At 38.7% G+C, this 23,846-nt stretch overlaps 1 protein-coding gene and 1 long non-coding RNA gene across 3 annotated transcripts in view; one reads left to right on the forward strand and one right to left on the reverse strand.

Annotated features, from left to right (window-relative positions):
• The window catches only part of MMP13 (matrix metallopeptidase 13), a 67,698-nt gene that overhangs the window by 42,407 nt on the left and 1,445 nt on the right, over positions 1–23,846 (reverse strand). The window lies entirely within an intron of this gene.
• Positions 1,434–8,321, forward strand: LOC110255426. Its single transcript, XR_002335615.1, has 2 exons — positions 1,434–3,291; positions 3,592–8,321. It is a non-coding gene; the product is annotated as an uncharacterized LOC110255426 (long non-coding RNA).

Consider the following 23,846-nt stretch of genomic DNA (forward strand, 5'->3'; position numbering starts at 1 on the left):
TTAAAAATCATTTTCCCATTTTTACTCAACTTAGCTCTTCTCTTTCACTGGTTGTAATGGAAAGTGTTTCAACCAATTACTCAGATTCCAAACAAACAACATACTTCTTTGTTTAACTCCAATATAACCCAGCTGTAGAAAAATAATCAAGAGCTGACCACTGTGTCTGTTTGTACACTTAGAAAACTATAGGTTAGATTCCCAGAGGTTTTTGTTTTTCCAGGCATCAGAACCACAGTCATTGTAAAATTTATGAAACTAAATAAGATGGGAAGCTCTTTTTGAGAGAATAAGGAAGAGGCACATATCAGAGTAGATTAAAAGTGATAAGCAGTAGTTACTCTTAAACCAGTTACTATCTGTAGGCAGTTATTCAGCTATGCCTTATTAGCTCATAAAACCAGCTGCCTACTTTGACATTCGTTCATTCATTTCTCAAATATTTACTAAATGTCCACAGTGAGCTGGGCATTCTTCTAGGTACTGGAGATATAGTAGTAAATATAATGAGACCAAAAACATCCTCCTGGAGCTTACATATTAGTGAGAAAAAGGCAGATAACTAAAAAAATATGTAACTAGAAAAATAATAGTATATTAGATGATAACTGTTACAGAGAAGATAGCAGGGGATGTTGGATGGAATGGTCATTGCTGGGGTGAGTGGTGTGCAGGGAAGTCTTTACTTAGAAGTCAACATCGGCATAAAGGCCTAAAAGAAGTGAGAAAGTGAGCAATTAATGCTTCTCCGTTTGAACACCCAAGGACCTAAGACTCAGCATACTCAAAACTATGCTCATCATTTTCCTTCTCAATGATGAGAATCAGGGTCAGTGAACTGTGTTCTCTGAGTCAGTGAATGGCACCAGCAAACACTGGTCTCCCAAGTCATTTTGACCTTGTCCCTTCCATTAGTTCTCACATTCAGTCTATTACCAAGGCTTGCCAGTTTTACCTCCTGAACATTTTTCTGCTTTGCCCCTTAGTCCCAAGTCCATCTCAATCTTCCCAACCACAATAGCCTCCAGACTGTCCTGCCCTTCTCAAATATATCCTCCACATCAGAGAACCTGAATCAAACTCATGTATCTACATCACAACCCTGACCATGTCATTGCCTTGATTAGAATGCGTCACTGTCTCACCATCACCTCTAGGACATTGTCCAAGCCCTTTAGCACAACAAAGTCCCTGTAATACCTGATCTCTTCCAAATTCTCCACCCAAGTCTTCTAAACAGTTAATAGTTCCTTTCTACATGCCTTGTTATTTCACTCCTCTTTGCCTTTGCTTGTGACATTTCCTCAGCCTCAAATCTGCATTTAACTAGCTTTAGATATCTGTCAAGCTCAACCGAACACCGCTTCTTCCAGGGAGTATGATCTCTCACATTTGTTAAATGCATCTCCTCCTTGCCAACTCCTAATGTAGAGCAAACCGCTGTATGGTTTTTTTGTTTGTTTTTTTTTTTTTTTAATCTGTGGATGTGTCTATCTCCCCCACAAGTCTAAGCAGTTCAAGGGCAGAATGGGAATTTATTCATATTCATATTTCCTAGCATATTCCTGGATGAACTTTTCAAATAAACTAATTTAAAGATAAGGCTCCCACAACACAGGAAGTGGTCACATTTCAGACCAAAGTTCAATGCTTCACTCTACTTGTAACTTGATCTATAAAACAATAACCACAAAGTGGTTTTTTTCCTCCCAGTGTTGGAAGGGGGAGAAAATGCTGCTCATCGACATTCCTCTTGAGGTCAAAGCAGAGACCACTTTTTGGCCCGGGTGTGGGCAGCACTGGAATATGCAGGACAAGGGACAGAATTTTTTGTTGATTCCTAAAACAAGTTTGCAATAGGTGAGCGCTTAAGGTAAGTAAGCCAAGGTAAGCTGCCAGGGTAAGCCAAGAGTGGGCAGAAGACTATAGGTGTTCGCTGTGAAACTTCTAGTAAAATTCAAGTCTTACTAAGTTCATAAAATGTTTGTACATGTGCATGTACATGCTTGTATGTGCATGTGAGGTATAATCTGGGAAAGGAGCATGGCTTTATGTCCAGTGATGAGGGGCATACAGAGACTGCATGCTAGGGTGCAGGACTGGAGATGTTGGGGATCATAAGCAAATAAACTGTCACTATTTGTAGTGTTTGGTATTTGAAGTAATGCAGGCCTATGGTTTGGGGTAATGCATGGACACTGGAGTCAGAATTGAGGTGGGTTTCAATCCTCTATCCAACTTTCATCAGCTGTGTGGGCCAGTCATTTACCTTCTCCAAGTCTGAGCCTTTTCCTATACAAAGGGGATAAAACTTCTGAATTACTAGAAAGATTAGCTAAGTGCTCAGTGCATTGCAACTGTTATTTTCATCAGTCCTGTGTTTTAGGAAGATGTTGTTGGTAGTGGTGCGAGGAGTGGCCAGAAGCCGGCATAAACTAGAGATAAACTGACAAGAGGATATTTGAGCAACTCTTCGCTAGAGAAAGGAGTGAGAGTCCACATGCAGGAAATGGTGGGGGAAATATAAAGGAAAAAATTCAAAAGGCAGGACTTAATAACTGTTTGGATAAGAATATCCAGGAAAAGTGGGGAGAGGTCTGAGATGGAGACAAAGCTTTGCATTTCAGTAAGTAGAAAATGAACAGTGATGTCATGCTTTCACCAGGCCACCCTCGTCTGTGTGTGAAGAGCATTCCACCCAGCATCTACTCTCTGAAGTATGTGCCATCCTCCTCCAAGCCAACTGAGACCTCAGGACTTTACTCAAGGAAGTCCCTTTTCATCAGAAATCTTCCCTGGCCATACAAGCCCAGGTTTAATTCTTTCTCCAATCTGCTGATGCCCCTTAAGTCACTTAAGGATTAGATACTTAATTATGTGTCATTCCTGGGATTTTTACATGTGACTTGCTGACTAAATTTCTTGTTCTCTGAAGATGAGAACAAAGACTCACCTATTTTTCCATCATCATCTCAGGCAGGTGGTCCATACCAACTCACTGCTTCTGTGACCTAATATTGATAGCTTCCTTTGTTCTGGACTTTCATGCAATCACTGATGCAAATTGTCATTTATGAGAACCCCATAAGGAAGAGAGTATGTTTTTTAAAAAGGTAGGAGAAGAACTAGGAGACAACCTCCAAATAACAAACAAAACCAACCCAGTACAAATACTTTGTACTCACCACACTATACTCATCATCATCTCTACCATCACTAACACTTATTGAGCATCAGTCAAGTGCCAGGTACAAGGATCATCTCATTTAAACCTCACAATGACCTTGCAAGGTAGGTACTACCACTATCTTCATATCACAGATGAAGAGATGAGACTTAAGGAGGTTAAGTAGCTTCCATATATTAACAGCTAGTAAGTGGTGGAAGATAGAAACTCTAACATTATCACCTTACTAGTTGGGTTATGCCAGTAGCCAGATTAAAGCAATTGTTCTAAGCGAGGGAAGTAACTATAAAATAGAGCATAGGATGGTAGGAGAGAACTGGGCTAGGTATCAGAAGACTGGGGTTTTGGTCATGAGAAAGTTGGGATCTCAGTTTTCTTTTTTCCCTTTTTTTTTTTTGGCCAAGGATCGAACCCTCACCACAGTGGTGACCCAGCTCTCAGTAGTGGCAACACTAGATTCTTAACCTGCTGAACCATCAGGGAATTCCCTGCCTCGGTTTTCTTTATCTGTAAAATGAAGTGTTTAAGGTAGGTAACCTCCAAGATGCATTCCAGCCCTCAGATTCTGTACTAGGAACATCAATGTCATGATGTGATAAGAGACTTACTAGCATCATTTTTAATATAGGTGCGTATATTTTAGGGAGTTATTGAATGATTAGGAACAGATTAATCTGGGAAATTGGAAGGTCACACGTAGTTTTGAGAGTGTTTTGAAACAAGAAATGAAATGGCATGAAGTAGAAACATGAGGAAAAAATTCAGGCTAAGATATGGTCAGGAAAATAACTAAAAGGAGGGAGTGGATGAGTCATGTGCACAGGATAACCAGCGCATTTGCCGGGCTGCAGTGGGACGTACCATCACAGCGGGAAATGGGTACAGTTTGTCAAGAAAGGACTAAAAGGGGTGAAGGATATTGAAAGCAATGCATAGAGGTCCAAAAATTAGTAACTGGGGCAAAATCTTTCTCCAACAAATTTTTTGAGAGTGTGCATCAAAAAATGATGAATTAATTTTTTCAGACATTAATTTGTTATCTGGGTAGAATAAGAACATAGCTATCTAACAAAAGCTTCTTAAAAGCATGGAAAAGGAAGTTGTTCTGGCATGAAATATAAGAGTTATATTTCCTCAGAGAACAGCTTATGAATCTGTGTGTTTGTATGTGTGTGTGTGTGTGTGTGAGAGAGAGAGAGAGAGAGAGAGATGAATGTGGTATGTGCATAAGTGTAAGAGGAAATTGTTGAGGTCTGTGTGTTAGGGGGTTGGCTTTTTTTAAGTAATTGCTGGTGTATTTTCTTAATTTATTCCCAGAATGCAAAATAACCTAGCCTAACTTCCCAAATATACCACAAGTACCTTAAACTTTGTTTCACCTTTCTGAAATCTTTTTATTCAGGAAAAACAATCTTTATTACAGAAGAATAAAATCAGTTACGCTCTATGAGTTTTTTGGTAAGTTAGCTCTACTTCTGAGTCATTAGAAAATAGCAGGACTATTTCAATATAAAGTCCTAATAAAAGGATTAGCTTTGATAAGAAACTAGGTAGGAAGTTCTCAGATTCAAGTGTTTTTCCTAGAAAAGTTTATCATGAAACTTTTTTTTTTTTTTTGGCCATGCCCAGAGCATGTGGAAGTTCCCAGGCTTGGAATCAAATCTGCGTCACAGCAGTGACCCAAGCCATTGCAGTGATACTGCCAGATCCTTAACCCTCTGTACCACAGAACTCTGAAAATACTTGTTTTATATTCTCCTGTTTCTGAAATGCATTTTCTTTACTTATATAGTGACATAATTTGCATCTATATGGAGTGAATAAGCAATGAGATCCTGCTGTATAGTACAGGGAACTATGTCTAGTCATTTATGATGGAACACAATGGAGGATAATGTGAGAAAAAGAAGTATATATATGTGTGACTGGGTCATTTGCTATACAGTAGAAATTGATAGAACACTGTAAACCAACTATAATGGAAAAAATAAAAATAATTAAAAAAGAAAAAAATAAAATGACATAAGGCATATTTAAGATTTGGATTTTACATTGTGTTTACGGGAAAGATTGCTGAGCAGAGCCAGAGAACTATGTAGGAAAGGGAGAAGGTACTAATTTGAATGTGTATTTAGTAGGTGGCAGGAGCTATGCCTTACATTTTATACACAGTATTTCATTTAATTGCCCTAATGCTCCTACACATGAGAACAAAGAACCTCTGAGTTACCTGGCTGAGTCACACAACTCATAAATGAAAGCATAAGGACTCAAACTAGCCCAGATCAGCTTAACAAAAAACATTTTGAGCAAGGACAATATACAAAGAACTAGGCCTGGCCTGATAGAAGTAGGGTAAGATTTTTTAAAATGAAGGCACAATGCCTGTCTTCAAAATACTTACTTCTAAAGGGAGAGTTAAAAGAGAAATGAAAAAAAAAAAAAGTCAGGAGAATTCAAAGTTGACAAACATTAAATTTTGTTGGGCAGTCTTAGGAATGACTTTGTGGCTTACCTAGCTATTCAATGTGAGTCTTAAAGGATAGCTAAGGTTTTTAAAAGAAGTGTATTATAAATGGAGTGAACCATGCAGAAGAAAAAAAGACAACCAAGTAGAGAGCAATTGGAGTTCCTGTTGTAGCTTGTAGCTCAGGGGGTTAAGAATACAACCTGGTGTCTGTGAGAATATGGATTTGATCCCTAGCCTCGCTCAGTGAGTTAAGGATTTGGTGTTGCCACGAGCTACAGTGTAGATCCCAGATGTAGCTTGAATATGGTGTTGCTGTGGCTGTGATGTAGGCCTGCAGCTGTAGCTCTGATTTGACCCCTAGCCTGGGAACCTCCCTATGCCACAGGAGCAGCCATAAAAAGAAAAAAAAAAAAAGTAGACAGCAATGGAAAACAAGAATACGTTTGGTTTAGAAGAAACAGAGTGAAAAGAAAAGAGGAGCAAGTCACGCTGTGTTTTAAGAAGGCCCATGTGTTCTCAGAAAAGCTGAGAAGGCAGCACATCTGTATTAGCCAGAGGAGTTTCAATAACAGGTCTCAAAAAACTCAAACCATTTCAAGCAGAAAAAGAAATTAATACAACATCACTGCCTCATAAAGCCCCCTCAAAAACCTGGCAGTCATGAAAATTTGAACTCAGTTTTGAACACTGCCCAGCCTACTTCTACTTCCCTCCCGACTTCTCTTTGAGAGTTGGCTTCATTCTTCTTTCTTATTGCTGACAGTTTATTTTGGTCTTTGATCCATGTGCCCACCTCCTGCAAAATTATTTAAGAAGTTGCTAAAAAGAGATGGCTTATAAGCACTTGGAGAGAAGGGTTGACAGGGAGACAAAAATGGGTTCTCAGAGAAAAGTCATGTCTAATTCATAACTCTTCATTTTTTAACAGGGTTATTAATGGTAATATTAGGGAACATAGAGAACTGAAGTTTTACATGATATGCAAATATGCCATCTTAGTTTGCTATCTAGGACGTTTCATGATCTGGCCTCTGAACTGCTTCAACAGTCTCCCTCGCTCCTCACCTTGCTCCCCCTGCTAGACTGTAAGTTAAATGAAAAGCAGAGAATATGTCATTTTCACCATCATACTTCCAGCATCTAGCAAAGATCCTGGCCCATAGCAGGTACTTGATTAATGTATATTTAATCAACAAATGAATAAATAACATTTTGTAGATAAAAACTATGGTATGTTGGCTAGATGAGAATGAGATTTTGTAAGTAACTTTCTTAAAAGTATGCATAGTTTTGTGTAGTAAAATCAAGTAGTTGAGGGCTATAAGGTCTGAACCTAGCCATATGTTATTATTCAACATTCCCATCAATAATTCAAATGAAGAAAAAGGAGGAATATGTATTATACCTCCAACAAAGCTCAAGGACAAATGTGGAATGACAGTAACAGATATCAAAAAGATCTTGACAGGCTGAAGGGATGAAAAGCAAGCAAGACAAAATTTAACAAAAATAAATATGCATCTCTGCATTAAGGTTCAAAATTAGCAATGACAATGGAGACATGACTTGACAATATTTCAAAAGGTGAGCCTGAGACTAAAATTGTATTTCAGTTAACTGCCTTCATTTTGCAGTCTTGTGCATTTTATTTTTATATGTAAAAGTATTCCAAGAAAGGATTCAACACAAGGTTGCCAGTGCAATTTCATGGCACAAAATTCATAACAATCTCTGACCTACAGGTTCTACTTTTACAAGAAACAGATTTATTGAGCTATAAATCATACATTATAAAATTTTAAAATGTAAAATCCAGTGAGTTTTAGTATATTAGCTGAGTTATTCAACTGTCACCACAATAACATTTTAGAATATTTCATTGCCCCTAAAATAAACCCCATACTCATTAGCAGTCATTCCCATTCTACACTCCCCTCATTGCTTGGCAATCACTAATTTGCTTTTTGCCATCATAGATTTGCTTGTTTTGGACATTTCACATAAATGGAATCATACAATATGTGATCTTTTCTGTGACTTTTTAGCATAGTGTTTTCAAGGTTCATCCAGATTGTAGAATATATCAGTACTTCATTCCTCTTTCTGGCTAAAAGATATTCTATTGCATGAGTACACTGTATTTGTTAATTTGTCAGTTGATGAACATTTGGATTGTCTCCATTTTTTGATCATTCTGAATAATACTGTTATGTATGAACATTCATGTAGAAATTTTTGTGTGGATATACGTTTTCATGTCTCCCGGACAAATGTCTAGGAGCACAATTGCTGGCTCATAGGGTAACTCTTATGTTTAGGTTTCCTGGGAATATGTTTCCAAAGTCATTGTACCATTTTATAATCACGATAGCAATGCGTAAGGGTTCCAATTTCTCCAATTCCTCTACAACACTTTATTATTATTATTATTTTAGCTCTCCTAGTGTGTGTGATGTGGTATTTCATAGTTTTGATTTGCACTTCCCTGTTGACTAAAGATATTGAGCATATTTTATATGCTTATTGATCTACTGTATGTCCTATTCAAACCCTTTGTCCATCTTTTAATTGGGTTACTTATCTATTTATGATTGAGTTGCAAGTGCTTTTTTCATCATCTTGACACAGTCTGTTATCACTATATGATTAAAAAATTTTTTCCCTTATCTGTGAGGTTGTCTTTTCTTTCTCACTGACTCTTTGACTGTAAATTCAGTTTGACCCTTTTCACAACATGGTCAACAAAAATGAACATAATGTTAAACCGTATTAATAAAACTATGCAACCCAGATAAAAATATATCTACTCTCTGTTAGTCTGGCCACTCGGGAATGTTGAAATCAGTTCAGGGTACCACAGTGAAGAAGGCATACAAAAATAGATTAAATTATTCCTGGGGTGAGCAAGGGTCTGAAAACCACTTCATATTGCTTATAAGAAACAGAACAGGGAGTAGAGTATATTTAGCACAGAATAAGTGTTCTCCAGTTACTGAAGGGTACTCATGTAATTCTCTAGAAACTGAAAGTAAAATAAATCGATGCCAAATAAAAGACCCCTTTGGGGGGGTCTATATAATGGAGGAATTACAACAGTCACACCATGCTAAATGCTTATTAAATATTAAATAAATATTAGCTAAATAGATCAATGAATAAATAAATTGAACCTATACAAAGGCAGAACGAGCTGTTTGTTTCAATAAGGAGTAGGCTCCCACCAATAAAATGTTCAAGAAAGTAAAAAATTATCCACTGCTCCTGTGGTACACGTTTCCTTCATTGCTAAAAAAGATTGGACAAGATAATCTCTGAAGTCTCTTCCAAATCTAAGACTCACTTTAAAAACCCAGATCAGGAAGTTATTGATGGAGATTCAATTTTTAAATCTATTTTGAATTAGGAATATACTCACAAGAAAAATTTAATGTACAAAAGAGAATACAGTGAAACTTGGATCTTTCTCCCATTCCTGTATCCCGTCACTCAGTGTCCTTCCTTGGAGGTAAACCCTGTTATTGTTTCTTATCCAGAAATATTCTGTTTGTGAAGGTATACATGAAAAAAATATTTTTACATAAATGGTAGCTTGGTACACATGTTTTGCATCTTGTATTTTTCACTTTAAAATCTACTTTGCATGGAGTTCCCCTCGTGGCTCAGTGTTAAGGAACCTGACTAGCACCCATGAGGATACTGGTTCAATCCCTGGCCTCGCTCAGTGGGTTAAGGATCTGGCATTGCCATCAGCTGTGGTGTAGGTTGCAGACACCACTTGGATCTGGCATTGCTGTGGCTGTGGTGTAGGCCAGCGGCTACAGCTCCGATTCAACCCCTAGCCTGGGAACCTCCATATGCCACGGGTATAGCCCTAAAAAGACAAAAAAAAAAAAAAAATCTATGCTGCCGGTTATAGATTATATCAGTGCATAAAGACCAATTTTACTCTTATTAAAGGCTGTGTAGTATCCCATTGTATGAAACTACATTTAACCTGACCCTTATTGCTGGATGCTTATGTTGTTTTCTGGTTTTTGCTATTACAAATAGTGCTACAGTAGATGTACTTATGAATTCTTCATTTTGCATTTGTAAAAATAGTTTTTAGGAAAAATTAATAATAGAATTTCTTGAAACAAAGGGTTTGCATTTTTGTTTTGGATAAAGATTACCAAAATTTCTTTCCATGGAGTTGTAGCAATTTACCCTCTTACTAAAACTGTTCAAGAATATTTATTTCCCCTTACCCTCAACCCCTAACTCAATTAGTGTTTTCATTTTTTTTTTATATTTGCCAATATCATGGATGAAGAATGGTCACTGCTGCTTAATTTTCATTTATTTTGAATGAGGTTGAGCTTATTTACATGCTAAAGAGCCACTTGTGTAATTTTTAAATAAAAATTCTTATCTAGTTTGCTAATGAGTTATAGACTTTTTCTTAGTGATTAATTTGGTATTAATGCATTAAGGAAATTAGCCATTTGTCTATATGAGTTGCAAATTTTCCCCTGGATTCTAATTATATTTTGTCTTTGTTTATGTTTTTCCCTTATGGAATCCTTCTGTATTTTATGTAATTAGACTAAATATCAATCATTCATTTTACACTTCTGAGATGTTTTTCGACATAGACCTATTACAGAATCATTTTAAAAATTGTCCTCTGTATGTTCTATTACTTTTATGATTTTGTTTTTCACATTCGTCTTTATACCATCTGGAATTTATTTTGGGTGGAGGTAGGGATTCAAGTGTTTTTTTTTTTCCCAGATGGCTATATAATATGCTTTATTAAATTCAGGCAATAGGTGAAGTTCATAGTTCTGAGTAGAATGCTCATAAATTATCACATTACCTGCAAGAGTAGTGCGTACATAGCGGCACAATAACAATAGCAAAATAAAATAATAACCACAAGAATAATACTAGCTATACTTACATGGTGCTTAGTATGTGTCAAGCACATGTCTAAGCTTTTTATACAAATGCAAGTGGGTAATTATCTCAAATCCTAAGAACTGGCCAGGTTCATTGCAATGATTGATTCAAGAAGACAAATCCTTCCTGCACTCCAGGAATATAAATAAATAGAAATATAAATAAAAGCAAAGAAAACAAAATTCCTCATCTTTTGAATGGAGTTAAAATATAAACTCCACTGTAAATAAAATATGTAAATATTATAATATAAATAATATAAATATAAATAAAAGCAAAGAGAACAGAAATAAAAGCGAAGATATATATATATATATGTATGAGCAAAGAGAACAAAATTCCTCATCTTTACAGTGCAGTTTAAGAGAACTATAGGAATTAAAAAAATTTTTATTCATTTAGGCAAGCGAATAAATAGTAGTTCAGCTGGTATTTGCTGAGAGCAAGGCTTTGCACTATAGAAATGCAGTAAAGACTGGACTTGATCAGTGCATCCCAGTCATAGTTATGTGTGTGCCAGGCATCACAGATATTCAGCCTATATACACCAGAACAGTAGTACCAGATGGCTATATTCTGATGATGGTGCTTCATATATTCTGATTGATCAATGTCAGAGCTCTATTGGTTGTTAAATATTTCAAATAGCACCATAGTTCCAAGTGCTGCAGAAATTCTTTACATGCATTAATGGCGCTCTAAAATTAGGAGTTTGGGATTAAAATATATACACTACTGCATATAAAATAGATAATTGATAAGGACATACTGTATGGTGCAGGGAACTATATTCAATATCCTGTGACAGCCTATAATGGAAAAGAATATAAAAAAGAATATGTATATATGAATCACTTTGCTACACACCTGAAACTAACACAACATTGCTTGCTTTTTAGGGCCTCACCCACAGCATATAGAAGTTCCCAGGCTAGGGGTCTAATCAGAGACACAGCTGCTGGCCCATGCCACAGCCATAACAACCGGGATCTGAGCTGCATCTGCGACCTACACCACAGCTCATGGCAACCCCAGATCCTTAACCTACAGAGCAAGGCCAGGCCCTCATGGATACTAGTTGGTTTCATTTCCATCGAGCCACAACAGGAACTCCCTTAACTATATTTTAATTAAAAAATGTTTTTAAAGCAAAAAAGAACAATTTTAACAATAAAAATTTAAAAGTGTTCTAATATATCCCTGGACATTTTCTTCATAATATTTACTATGAAATTATATACTTTCAAATAGTTAGACTGTCTTTCTGCAAGATTAAGTTGTAAATTACCTGAAAGCTGGAACCCATCTGTTTTGCTCAATGTTTTACTTCAGTGTCTAGCACTTAGTAAGTGCTCAATAAATATTTGTCTAGTGAATGACTTTACATATAGTTCTAGATGCAGACTGATCCAATTTCTAATTCCTTCCCCACCTTTTCCTAGCTATGTGACCTCGGCTATGTTTCATAGTTCTCTATACTTTGTTTCTTCCCCTGTAAGTGGACACAGTAATAAATGTTACTTAATAGGGTTTCTATGAGAATATTACATCATCATCATCATCATCATCACCATTATCACTGTCATAGTGAGTTCTTATATAACCAGATCCTCTCAGCTCTAGAAATATCTCCTTGAAGAATGTGATCCATTACACACACTCATGTTTGAAAAGCCAGTCCTGAGATTGCATATCTGAATGTTCGGACTTTCCTTTAATCTTGTGACTCACAGCCTAGCAGCCAAAAATCTATCAAGGAGTTCCTGCTGTGACACAACAGGATCGGTGACATCTCTGCAGTGCCTGAATGCAAGTTCAATCCTGGCCCGGTGCACTAAGTTAAAGGATCAGGCATTGCCGCAGCTGCATTGTAGGTTGCAACTTTGGCTGGGATCTGATCCCTGGTCAGGGAACTCCATATGCCCCTGGGCTGCCAAAAAAGAAAAAAAAAATCTACTAAGCAGTCAGAAGAGAGCAAGGGACCAATTTTTATAATAAGCAGACAAAGCAGCAGGGTACCTGTCAAGCGAGTGTGAACAGTTTTAATGGCAAACTTATGTCATTCCCTAAGAGTTTGTCAACCAAGAGTCTGTAAAACTAGGTGAAGCATTCATGAGATACAATCTTGCATCTACACTTTAATGCCCTAAAATTTACATTGCTGTTTTGGCAGCCACATTACCTGTTCAAAAGAAGATGTGGTACATATATACAATGGAATTCTACTCAGTGATAAAAAAAGAATGAAATAATGCCATTTATTACAGACCAAGAAACTATCAAACTAAGTGAAGTTAGACAGTGAAAGACAAAGATCATATGGTATTGTTATGGCAGCTGCCCAGCAGCCCTGCGCCACAGCGTATCAGCTCTGGTGACAGCCCTGTGGCTGGAGTCCACCAGCTCCAGCAGCTCTGTGGCTGCAGTGGATCAGCTCTTTCACCCGGCGAGAAACCAAGTGAGTACTTGGAGAGTTGGAGAACTCAGGTTTATTACGCATGCGGGCTCAGAGGAGATCGCTCTCCGGAGTCTGTGCCCTGAAGAAGGGTTTCACAAGGCTTTTATGGGCTACCTCTTCTGGGTCCATGCTTGGCTAGTCGGACTGGAGTGACGTCAGGCAAGGTAGTAGATGCGGAAACAAGTTTACAGAAGCAGGTGTGTTGGGGAGGGGTGGTTAGGGGCTGTTGACTAGACTTTGCTTAGTCATCATGGCCAGGGTCTCTCCTTTCTACCTTTTTATTGGGAAAGTTTCTCCTACATTCCCCTCTCTTGATGCTTTTCCACTTGCTTGGAGCAAGCATCAATTTTTAGAGGTCAAGTTGTCTGTGTCTGATGTGTCTGGGCGGGGGGCATACTGTGTCCTGACTAACATTTGCAACCTTATAGACTCTATTCGTGTGGTTATGAAATGAGTAATTGCATTAAGAATTCAGGGCCCAAACAAGAGGGCAATGATGAGTATAGTCAGAGGCCCAGTTAAGTGTAGGAGCCGTGAAGCCCAGTTCCAGATCTTATTCCATTAGTTTGAAGACTCCGCCAATTCTCGCCTCCTCTTGGTTATTCGATCTTTTAATTGTTGTGCCATGCCACTGATTACTCCTGACTTGTTGGCATAAAGACAGCATTCTTCATCAGGCAAAGTCCCCCTTTTTCAGCAGTAAGTCCAGTGCTCTCCTGTTTTGAAGGGCCACTTCTGCCAGAGAATCTACCTGATCTTGTAAGGCAAGTGGCTACTTGTTCCATGTCATCTGTGAATTCTTTAGATAATTGAAGATAATAAGCAGCCCAGGATGCTACTTCCTCCCACTCCTGCTCCTATCCCTGCTGAAATTCCCAAACCAACTAATAAGGGAATAATTTGTCTTGCTTTCTTGGTTCTGCCATGTGCCTCTATGGGCACCATAAGAGACTGATTTCCAGGGACAATATCTATTTGAGGAGTGACAAAGGCTAAAGGGCAGGTCCCTGTCCAATTATCAGGGAGGCACTGGTAAGCATAATTCCCACATACAAATAAGAGGTCTATCTTGGGTCTACACCAAGTCCCATTGATCAAGGGGGGGGTCTAAGTTCTCAACATTAGTAACATTATCACATTTGGTCAGGTTAACCACCTGAACCATTTCCCAAAACTTTGAATACACCATGGGGCTGTGAGAGGCATGTGTACACCTACCAGTCTAGGTTCTCGTGTTGGATAAAACTGGCTTTGATTTCCCCTGGTGGTATTGATGACACTTATCAGTATGGCAATAAGTTGAGGCTTTTGGATGGGTAAACAGAGCCAGCAGTCCCTCGCTAGTTTAGGGCTTGTCATATTTAAGAGGTGGTGCGTGGCATGCAGCACTTGGCTCAGGTCAAGACCTTGACTTAGAGGTCTGAGTTTTAGCTTGGGTAACTGTATGGGGGTGGGCAGCTGAAGCAGTAGAAGCCCATCATGTGGCTTTTCCAACTCAAAATCTATTCCCCCTAGCCAGGATTGTAGCCAGCTGGGTAGCAATTTCTGGGCAGCCTGTCATCTGTTAATCCTGTCCCATCCCATAGATCATTGTCCCAGTCTGTCGCCCTTGGAGTGAGCAGCAGGGTGAGTGTTAACAGAACTATGATTCCCTTAATCCTTTTCACTGACCTATTATGAATAGGGATCCTTGTATACTGACAGTCAGGAGATACATCACACAGATGAGCAGCCGGGCTCCCTGTCCCCATTCTGAAGGGGATACCACATAGAGCCCCACTCCAAATATGAGGGTTATGGCAATTTCAATCACCAATATTCTCTACCAGAGCATGAGTTCAGTTTAAGTTTGCATGGAGATCCTCTGGCCTCCACTTGTACAAACCAGCCAACTTCCAGTATGTGGCTGGGGCAGGGCTGTAGATTCCTCAAGCTTCTGCATGTGTAGGCTGGCCAGCTTCCGGGTGTGACCAGAGGAGGGCCTGCCATCCTCCGGTGCCAAATGTTTCTGGAACTTGATCCTGAGGGGGTTCTCAGGGTGCTGGACAGCTTCCCAGGTGTCTGTGTCAGTGGCAGGAGCAGGCTTCTTTATTCTGGTGTGATGGGCCCATGGGGTAATACCTATAACCTTTAAAGCAGTTGGGGTTGCTATGCGACCCTTAATTTACAAATGTTAACCAGTAGCCACATCAAAGAATGTATCAAAGTCCATGTTCCTACACTGACTGCCTGAGTTAATATTCTGCCTCAATTTCCCCCCTGCATTGGAGATTCTAACTGTGGGGAATAAGGGGTGATGACCACTCTGACTTCTTCCTGCTGAGAAGGGGCATCATTAGGGAAAGCAGTTAGGTCTCCACTCATGGAATAGTCAAGCGGGCTTTGATACATTGCTTTGGGTACCCCTTCTATCAACATTTGAAGGTTGATAGATTTTAATCAGGATGTAATGAAGCAAGAAATACAATTAATTATACAGGGTCTGAATAAAAGGATCAAGATCACAATGAATATGGTGAAGAAATATTTTCACCAGGAGGAGGTTAGCTGGTTCCACAGGGCAGCTCAAAAAGCTGGAGCCAGATAGGACAGCTCATGAATCTACTGTCAAAGATCTAGCAGAGAATTAGACACATTCTGTGAACAATCAGGAATACAACATTTAGATTTTATAATAGCACAGGTAACTTGTATGATTTTTCTGATTTCTCTGGCTGGTTATGAAATATTTGTATGCCTTGGTCAGCATGTAATTGAACGCTACCTTATGTCCTTGTGAGCAGTATGATTTATGGCACCTTACTTTTAAAGTTAACTTAAATATATTCTAAACAGTCCCCACCATGCACAAAATTCTCTTCTCAGTGCCCACTTCCCATACACCTTGTATCACTTTCTGTATCCATATTAGTCTGTTTTATTTTCAAACCAGAGCAATCAGCTGAAGACAGACTATCTTTCTTTTGCCTTAATAAAATTCAATTCCATCCCTCTTTCCTTCTATATTGAAAGTACACACATTCTACTTTTCTAAAGCAACCACGGACTGTCCTTTATAATTTCTAAAAACACATGTTTTTCTTATAGAGACCATCTCAGGGTGGCACTGATCATATTGATTAATCATTCTAAATAGCTTTAGTTTCTGTTTAGTAAATGATGTCTCAGTGTCTCCTTTGACCTCTGTTAAACCTAGGTACGATATTATATCTAATGTTGACAGCTGTAATGACATGTATGTATTAATTAGATCAGCAAACTTCAATTCTAATTTAAGATATTAATTTAATACTGAATATTTCCCAATTTACTTGAACCTAAAATTAATTCTGGCCAGTTAGTCACCTTCCATATTTTGAGAATTTATATATGCAAAGCCTTAGCCAAGGAAATGCAGAATAAAGGCATCTTTAAAATCTAATACAGTAACCCATGCTGCTGTTTCTGGAATTTGTGAAAGAAGAGTGTAGGGATTGGGCACCACTGGATGTAATGGGACCAGTGTCTCATTTATTAGATGAAGGTCTTGTACTAGGAGCCAATCCTGTTAAGTTTTTGCACTCCCAATATAGGAGTGTTACAAGGGTTGATACATTCAATTAATAATCTCTGTTCTCTTATGTGTCCTATAATTGGGATAAATCCCTGTCATGCCTTGGGTCTCAGAGGATACTGCCTTTGCAAAGAAATAAATTCTGAGATCTTTAAGACATTTCCACCAGTTGCTCTTCCTATGTTTCCTCCTATGGCCCAGGCTTCTGGGTCAATACATACTTCCATCAAAGGTAGGCATAAACCTTGATTAGGCTCCATTGCCATGTGAACTGAGGCTTTAACCTCTTACAAAATATTTCTTTCTAAAAGAGGAGTTGGACTCTCTGGAACAATCAGAAAGGCATGAGAGATTCCCAGTCACGACTCAAAGGTTGTGTAAAAAATTTTTTAACCAGCTTGCCAGAAATATGAATGTGGTGGTTTCATGAGGGAGGGGCCCAGGATTGGAGAGGAGGACTGAAAAGTGGCTCCCATATTCAGGAGGAAGTCAATAGGCTGTCTTCCTACATGTAGAGTTACCCAGGGCTCCTGAGTGGTGATAAGGACAGGAGCCATTATGGAAATGTCCCATCAGTCTTGATCCTGGGCCTGAGGGGTCAACCCCAAAGACCTTCATCTTCAAGGGCAGTCCCTCTTCCAATGATCTCCCCAACATATGGGGCACAGCCTAGGTGCTGTGGTCTGAGTCTTGGGTCATTCCCATTTAAAGGGTCCCTCTTGAAGAAAAAAGAAAAGGAAAAAAAAAAAAAAAGAAGAAGAAGAAGAAGAACTAGGACCGAGGAAACCGCAATCAGAGAGCAGTCACTCAAATAAGCCAGCATACAGATTTAATCATGAACATGCTTCAAACAAAATAAAATTAAAAAGAAAAAAATAAAAGAGTCATCAAAACCATAAAATGTGGGCAAGGGATGTTAGGAGGTAAATAACCCTTTTTGTTTGTATGTATGTCTCTCTTCTTAATTTTAATATAATAATGAAGTGTTTGAACTTACAGGACCATCAGGCTAAAACACACAATTATGGGAAGGGGTTAGCATACTTAAAAAACAGGGCAACCACAAGCCAAAACCAAATATTGCATTTGCAAAAAATAAAAAAAAAATACACTCAAGCAGATAATAACAGGAGACCATCCAACCAAAAAAAAAAAAAAAAGAAAGAATGGAGAACCATAGAATCAACTGGAACACGAGGATCAAATGGCAATAAATAATCATCTATCAATTATCACCTTAAATGTCAATGGACTGAATGCCCCAATCAAAAGACACAGAATGGCTGAGTGGATAAAAAGGCAATATGCTGCCTACAAGAAACTCACCTTAGGACAAAAGATACATATAGATTGAAAGTGAAAGGGTGGGGAAAAGTATTTCATGCCAATAGACATGACAGAAAAGCAGGAGTCGCAACGCTCACATCAGACAAAATAGACTTTAAAACAAAAGACATAAAGAAAGACAAAGAAGGACACTATTTAATGATTAAGGGATCCATCCAAGGAGAGGATGTTACTATCATCAACATATATGCCCCAAATACAGGAGCACCCAGACACATACAACAAATATTAACAGACATAAAGGGGGATATTGATGAGAATACAATCATAGTAGGAGACCTAAATACCCCCCTCACATCAATGGACAGATCCTCTAGACAGAAAACCAATAAAGCAACAGAGATCCTAAAGGAAACAATAGAAAAGTTAGACTTAATTGATATCTTCAGGACACTACATCCAAAAAAATCAGAATACACATTCTTCTCAAATGCTCATGGAACATTCTCAAGAATCGACCACATATTGGGACATAAAGCGAATCTCAATAAATTTAGGAGCATAGGAATTATCTCAAGTATCTTCTCTGACCACAATGCCATGAAATTAGAAATCAACCACGGGAAAAGCAAAGAGAAAAAACCTACTCCATGGAGACTAAACAACATGCTACTAAAAAACCAATGGGTCAATGAGGAAATCAAGAAGGAAATTAAAAACTACCCTGAAACAAATGATAATGAAGACACAACCTCTCAAAATCTATGGGATGCTGCGAAAGCAGTGCTCAGAGGGAAATTTATAGCAATACAGGCCTTCCTCAAAAAAGAAAGATCCCAAATTGACAACTTAACCCTCCACCTAAATGAATTAGAAAAAGAAGAACAAAAAAGTCCTAAAGTCAGCAGAAGGAAGGAAATTATAAAGATCAAAGAAGAAATCAATAAAATAGAGACTCAAAAAACAATAGAGAAAATTAATAAAACCAAGAGCTGGTTCTTTGAAAAGGTGAACAAAATTGATAAACCCCTGGCCAGACTCACTAAAAAGAGGAGAGAAAGAACCCAAATCACCAAAATTATAAATGAAAAAGGAGAAATCACAACGGATACAGCAGAAATACAAAAAACCATAAGAGAATACTATGAACAACTATACGGCAACAAGTTTGACAATCTGGAAGAAATGGACAATTTTCTAGAATCTTACAGCCTGCCAAAACTGAATCAAGCAGAAACAGACCAACTGAACAGACCGATCACTAGAAATGAAATTGAAGAGGTCATAAAATCACTCCCTACAAATAAAAGCCCAGGACCAGATGGCTTCACAGGTGAATTTTATCAAACATATAAAGAGGAATTAGTGCCCATCCTCCTTAAACTCTTTCAAAAGGTTGAAGAAGAAGGGATACTCCCAAAGACATTCTATGATGCCACCATCACCCTCATTCCAAAACCAGGCAGAGATACCACCAAAAAAGAAAACTATCGGCCAATATCATTGATGAATATAGATGCAAAAATTCTCAACAAAATCTTAGCCAACCGAATCCAACAACATATTAAAAAAATTATACACCATGACCAGGTTGGGTTCATCCCAGGTTCACAAGGATGGTTCAATATACGCAAATCAATCAGCATCATACACCACATTAACAAAAAAAAAGTCAAAAATCATATGATCATCTCAATAGATGCAGAAAAAGCATTTGACAAAGTTCAACATCCATTCATGATCAAGACCCTCGCCAAAGTGGGTATAGAGGGAACATTCCTGAATATAATCAAAGCCATTTATGATAAACCCACAGCAAATCTAATCCTCAATGGGGAAAAACTGAAAGCCTTCTCACTCAAATCTGGAACAAGACAGGGATGCCCACTCTCACCACTGCTCTTCAACATAGTTTTGGAAGTCTTAGCCACAGCAATTAGACAAACAAAAGAAATCAAAGGCATCCATATAGGAAGAGAAGAGATCAAACTGTCACTGCATGCAGATGACATGATTCTATACCTAGAAAACCCTAAGGACTCAACTCCAAAACTCCTTGAACTGATTAATAAATTCAGAAAAGTGGCAGGATATAAGATTAACATTCAGAAGTCAGTTGCATTTCTGTATACCAGCAATGAAACATTAGAAAAGGAATACAAAAATATGATATCTTTTAAAATTGTACCACACAAAATCAAATACCTCGGAATACACCTGACCAAAGAGGTAAAGGACCTATATGCCGAGAACTATAAAACCTTAATCAAAGAAATCAAAGAAGATGTAAAGAAATGGAAAGATATTCCATGTTCCTGGATTGGAAAAATCAATATTGTGAAAATGGCCATCCTACCCAAAGCAATCTACAGATTCAATGCAATCCCTATCAAATTACCCATGACATTTTTCACAGAACTAGAACAAACAATCCAAACATTTATATGGAACCACAAAAGACCCAGAATCGCCAAAGCAATCCTGAGAAACAAAAACCAAGCAGGGGGCATAACTCTCCCAGACTTCAAGATATACTACAAAGCCACAGTCATCAAAACAGTGTGGTACTGGTATCAAAACAGACAGACAGACCAATGGAACAGAATAGAGAATCCGGAAATAAACCCTGACACCTATGGTCAATTAATCTTTGACAAGGGAGGCAAGAACATCAAATGGGAAAAGGAAAGTCTATTCAGCAAGCATTGCTGGGAAACCTGGACAGCTGCATGCAAAGCAATGAAACTAGAACACACCCTCACACCATGCACAAAAATAAACTCCAAATGGCTGAAAGACTTAAATATACGACAGGACACCATCAAACTCCTAGAAGAAAACATAGGCAAAACACTCTCTGACATCAACATCATGAATATTTTCTCAGGGCAGTCTCCCAAAGCAATAGAAATTAGAGCAAAAATAAACCCATGGGACCTCATCAAACTGAAAAGCTTTTGCACAGCAAAGGAAACCCAAAAGAAAACAAAAAGACAACTTACAGAATGGGAGAAAATAGTTTCAAATGCTGCAACGGACAAGGGCTTAATCTCTAGAATATATAAGCAACTTATACAACTCAACAGCAAAAGAACCAATCAATCAATGGAAAAATGGGCAAAAGACCTGAATAGACATTTCTCCAAAGAAGATATACAGATGGCCAGCAAACACATGAAAAAATGCTCAACATTGCTGATTATAAGAGAAATGCAAATCAAAACTACCATGAGATACCACCTCACACCAGTCAGAATGGCCATCCCTAATAAATCCACAAATAACAAGTGCTGGAGGGGCTGTGGAGAAAAGGGAACCCTCCTGCACTGTTAGTGGGAATGTAAGCTGGTACAACCACTATGGAGAACAGTTTGGAGATACCTTAGAAATCTATACATAGAACTTCCATATGACCCTGCAATCCCACTCTTGGGCATCTATCCGGACAAAGCTCTACTTAAAAGAGACACATGCACCCGCATGTTCATTGCAGCACTATTCACAATAGCCAGGACATGGAAACAATCCAAATGTCCATCGACAGAGGATTGGATTCGGAAGAAGTGGTATATATACACAATGGAATACTACTCAGCCATAAAAAAGGATGACATCATGCCATTTGCAGCAACATGGATGGAACTAGAGAATCTCATACTGAGTGAAATGAGCCAGAAAGACAAAGACAAATACCATATGATATCACTTATAACTGGAATCTAATATCCAGCACAAATGAACATCTCCTCAGAAGAGAAAATCATGGACTTGGAGAAGAGACTTGTGGCTGCCTGATGGGAGGGGGAGGGAGTGGGAGGGATCGGGAGCTTGGGCTTATCAGACACAACCTAGAATAGATTTACAAGGAGATCCCGCTGAATAGCATTGACAACTATGTCTAGATACTCATGTTGCAACAGAAGAAATGGTGGGGGAAAAACTGTAATTGTAATGTATACATGTAAGGATAACCTGACCCCCTTGCTGTACAGTGGGAAAATAAAATAAAAAAAATAAATAAAATAAAATAAAGGGTCCCTCTTTTCCACAGAGGAAACAGCCTCAGGGCATAGGTCTCTGCCCTAGTCCTCTCACCTTAGAAACTCCCAGGTTGACTCCCTGTAGCTCCGTAACTAGAGCCTTGGCCTTGTCTCTGTCTCTCCTCTTGTTCTTTCATTCTTTCTGGCCCTGATTATAACATACTTGAGTTGCTACTCTGAGGAGATGCTCCAGGTCCTGATCAGGTCCAAAAGCCAATTTTTGGAGCTTTCTCCATGTATCTGGCACCAATTAAGCTATGAATTTATCCTTAAGCATTACTTGGCCCTCCATTGTTTCTGGGTTCCTTGGTGTATGTTTTTTCAATGCCTTTTTGAGTCTTTCTAAGAAAGCTGATGGACTCTCTTGTTCCCCTAGTAAACCTCCGATAGTTTTTACCAGGCTTTATTCATGAGGCTTTTAATCCCTCAACTATACAAGTAATAAAATGATTTCTATGCCAATTATTGTTATCTCCCTCATCAGCAGACCAGTTGGGATCACTCATAGGAACTGCCTGACACCCTGTGGGGAACCTTGTTCATTCCTCTTCTAATCTGCCCCTGGCATTTACAGCATCATTCCATTCATCTTCCCCAGCTTTGAGCAGTTTTGAAGACTTTATGCATTTTTTCCACTTATAGTCAATGTCTGTTTCCATAATAACATCACATCCTTCCAGGCTAACTCAAAGGACTGCATGAGACCCTGAAAGACCTCAATATATCTGGGTCATCAGCAAATTTTCCCAAATCTGTTTTTATTTGCCTTAAGTCCTGAAGTGAAATAGGTGTATGGACCGGTTTCTTGTCCCCATTCTTTGTTTGCTACCTCTTGTAAAGGGAGTAGAGAAAGATATAACTTTGGCACTGGAGGGGGGAGAGGAGGAGCCTTGAGTGGTATTGGAGAAGGCTGATTAACTTCTGGCTAATTGGAGAATAGTATTATAAGCTAGAGAGCCTTCAGATGGCCTTCACTCTCCATCTGACAGATTATATAGTGGCCAGGCTTTTGTTCAAAAGAAAATTAAATGTCAATCTTGCTCCAGTTCTTCAAGGCACATGTCAGAGGAGTTGCTATTGAGCCATGCACCAGGCTTGAGGGTGTGGCTCCCATCCAAAAAAGAGAAAAAGATCAGCATCCAGTGCCTATTGTCCCTTCTTGGTTATGTGAGGGTGTCCCCTCTCTTAGATGGAGCAGCTATACATTAGTGGTCAAATATCCCATCCTACCTTAGGCTGACTGGAATTAACCACTCTTTACCAGCATAGCCTCTCTTCCCATCATCCCTGCCCATTGCCTGTCTCTGGACAGAAGTAAAGAAAACTCAGGCATACAGTCCCTGCTCTGAGTTTTCAAATCCTAAGACACTTGCTCTGACATGCCCTCTATTAATATTAGGAAAGTTTCTAAGCCACAGTTAACAGGTAAATTGGATGAACCAGCCTTCAATTTCTCCAACCAGGGTGAAAGTAAACAGCAAAAAGCAAAACTGACTATGCCGAGGCTCTGAGGCTAAACACTTGGCCTAAGTTGGATGAATACTAGCTACGAACTCCTTTTCCCCCACAGGCCTGGTAACAACTCAGGATGGTCTTAACATCTAGAGGTCTATTTCCTTCACCCCCACAGCTCTGTTTGAGGTAATAGCAAAGGAAATGATGACAGATCAGGTTAGTTTTATACCATAATCTTCAGAAAATCCCTTTTTGAAATCTTTGATCACACAGTCTACGACCATGGGTTTAGACTTGGGTGAACCCATGGTGTCTTTCTGTGGATCTTGTCTATGGCCTGATATTATGAGACCTTCTCTGACCTCGTGGGTGGTATCCCCAGTAGCTTTGCCTCTGCCACTCTTGAAAACAAGACAGCTCCCAGTCAGCTCACTCTACGACTGGGGAGAGCACCT

This window comes from Sus scrofa, chromosome 9 (genome assembly GCF_000003025.6).
Source record: "Sus scrofa isolate TJ Tabasco breed Duroc chromosome 9, Sscrofa11.1, whole genome shotgun sequence".
NCBI classification, from domain to species: Eukaryota; Metazoa; Chordata; class Mammalia; order Artiodactyla; family Suidae; genus Sus; species Sus scrofa.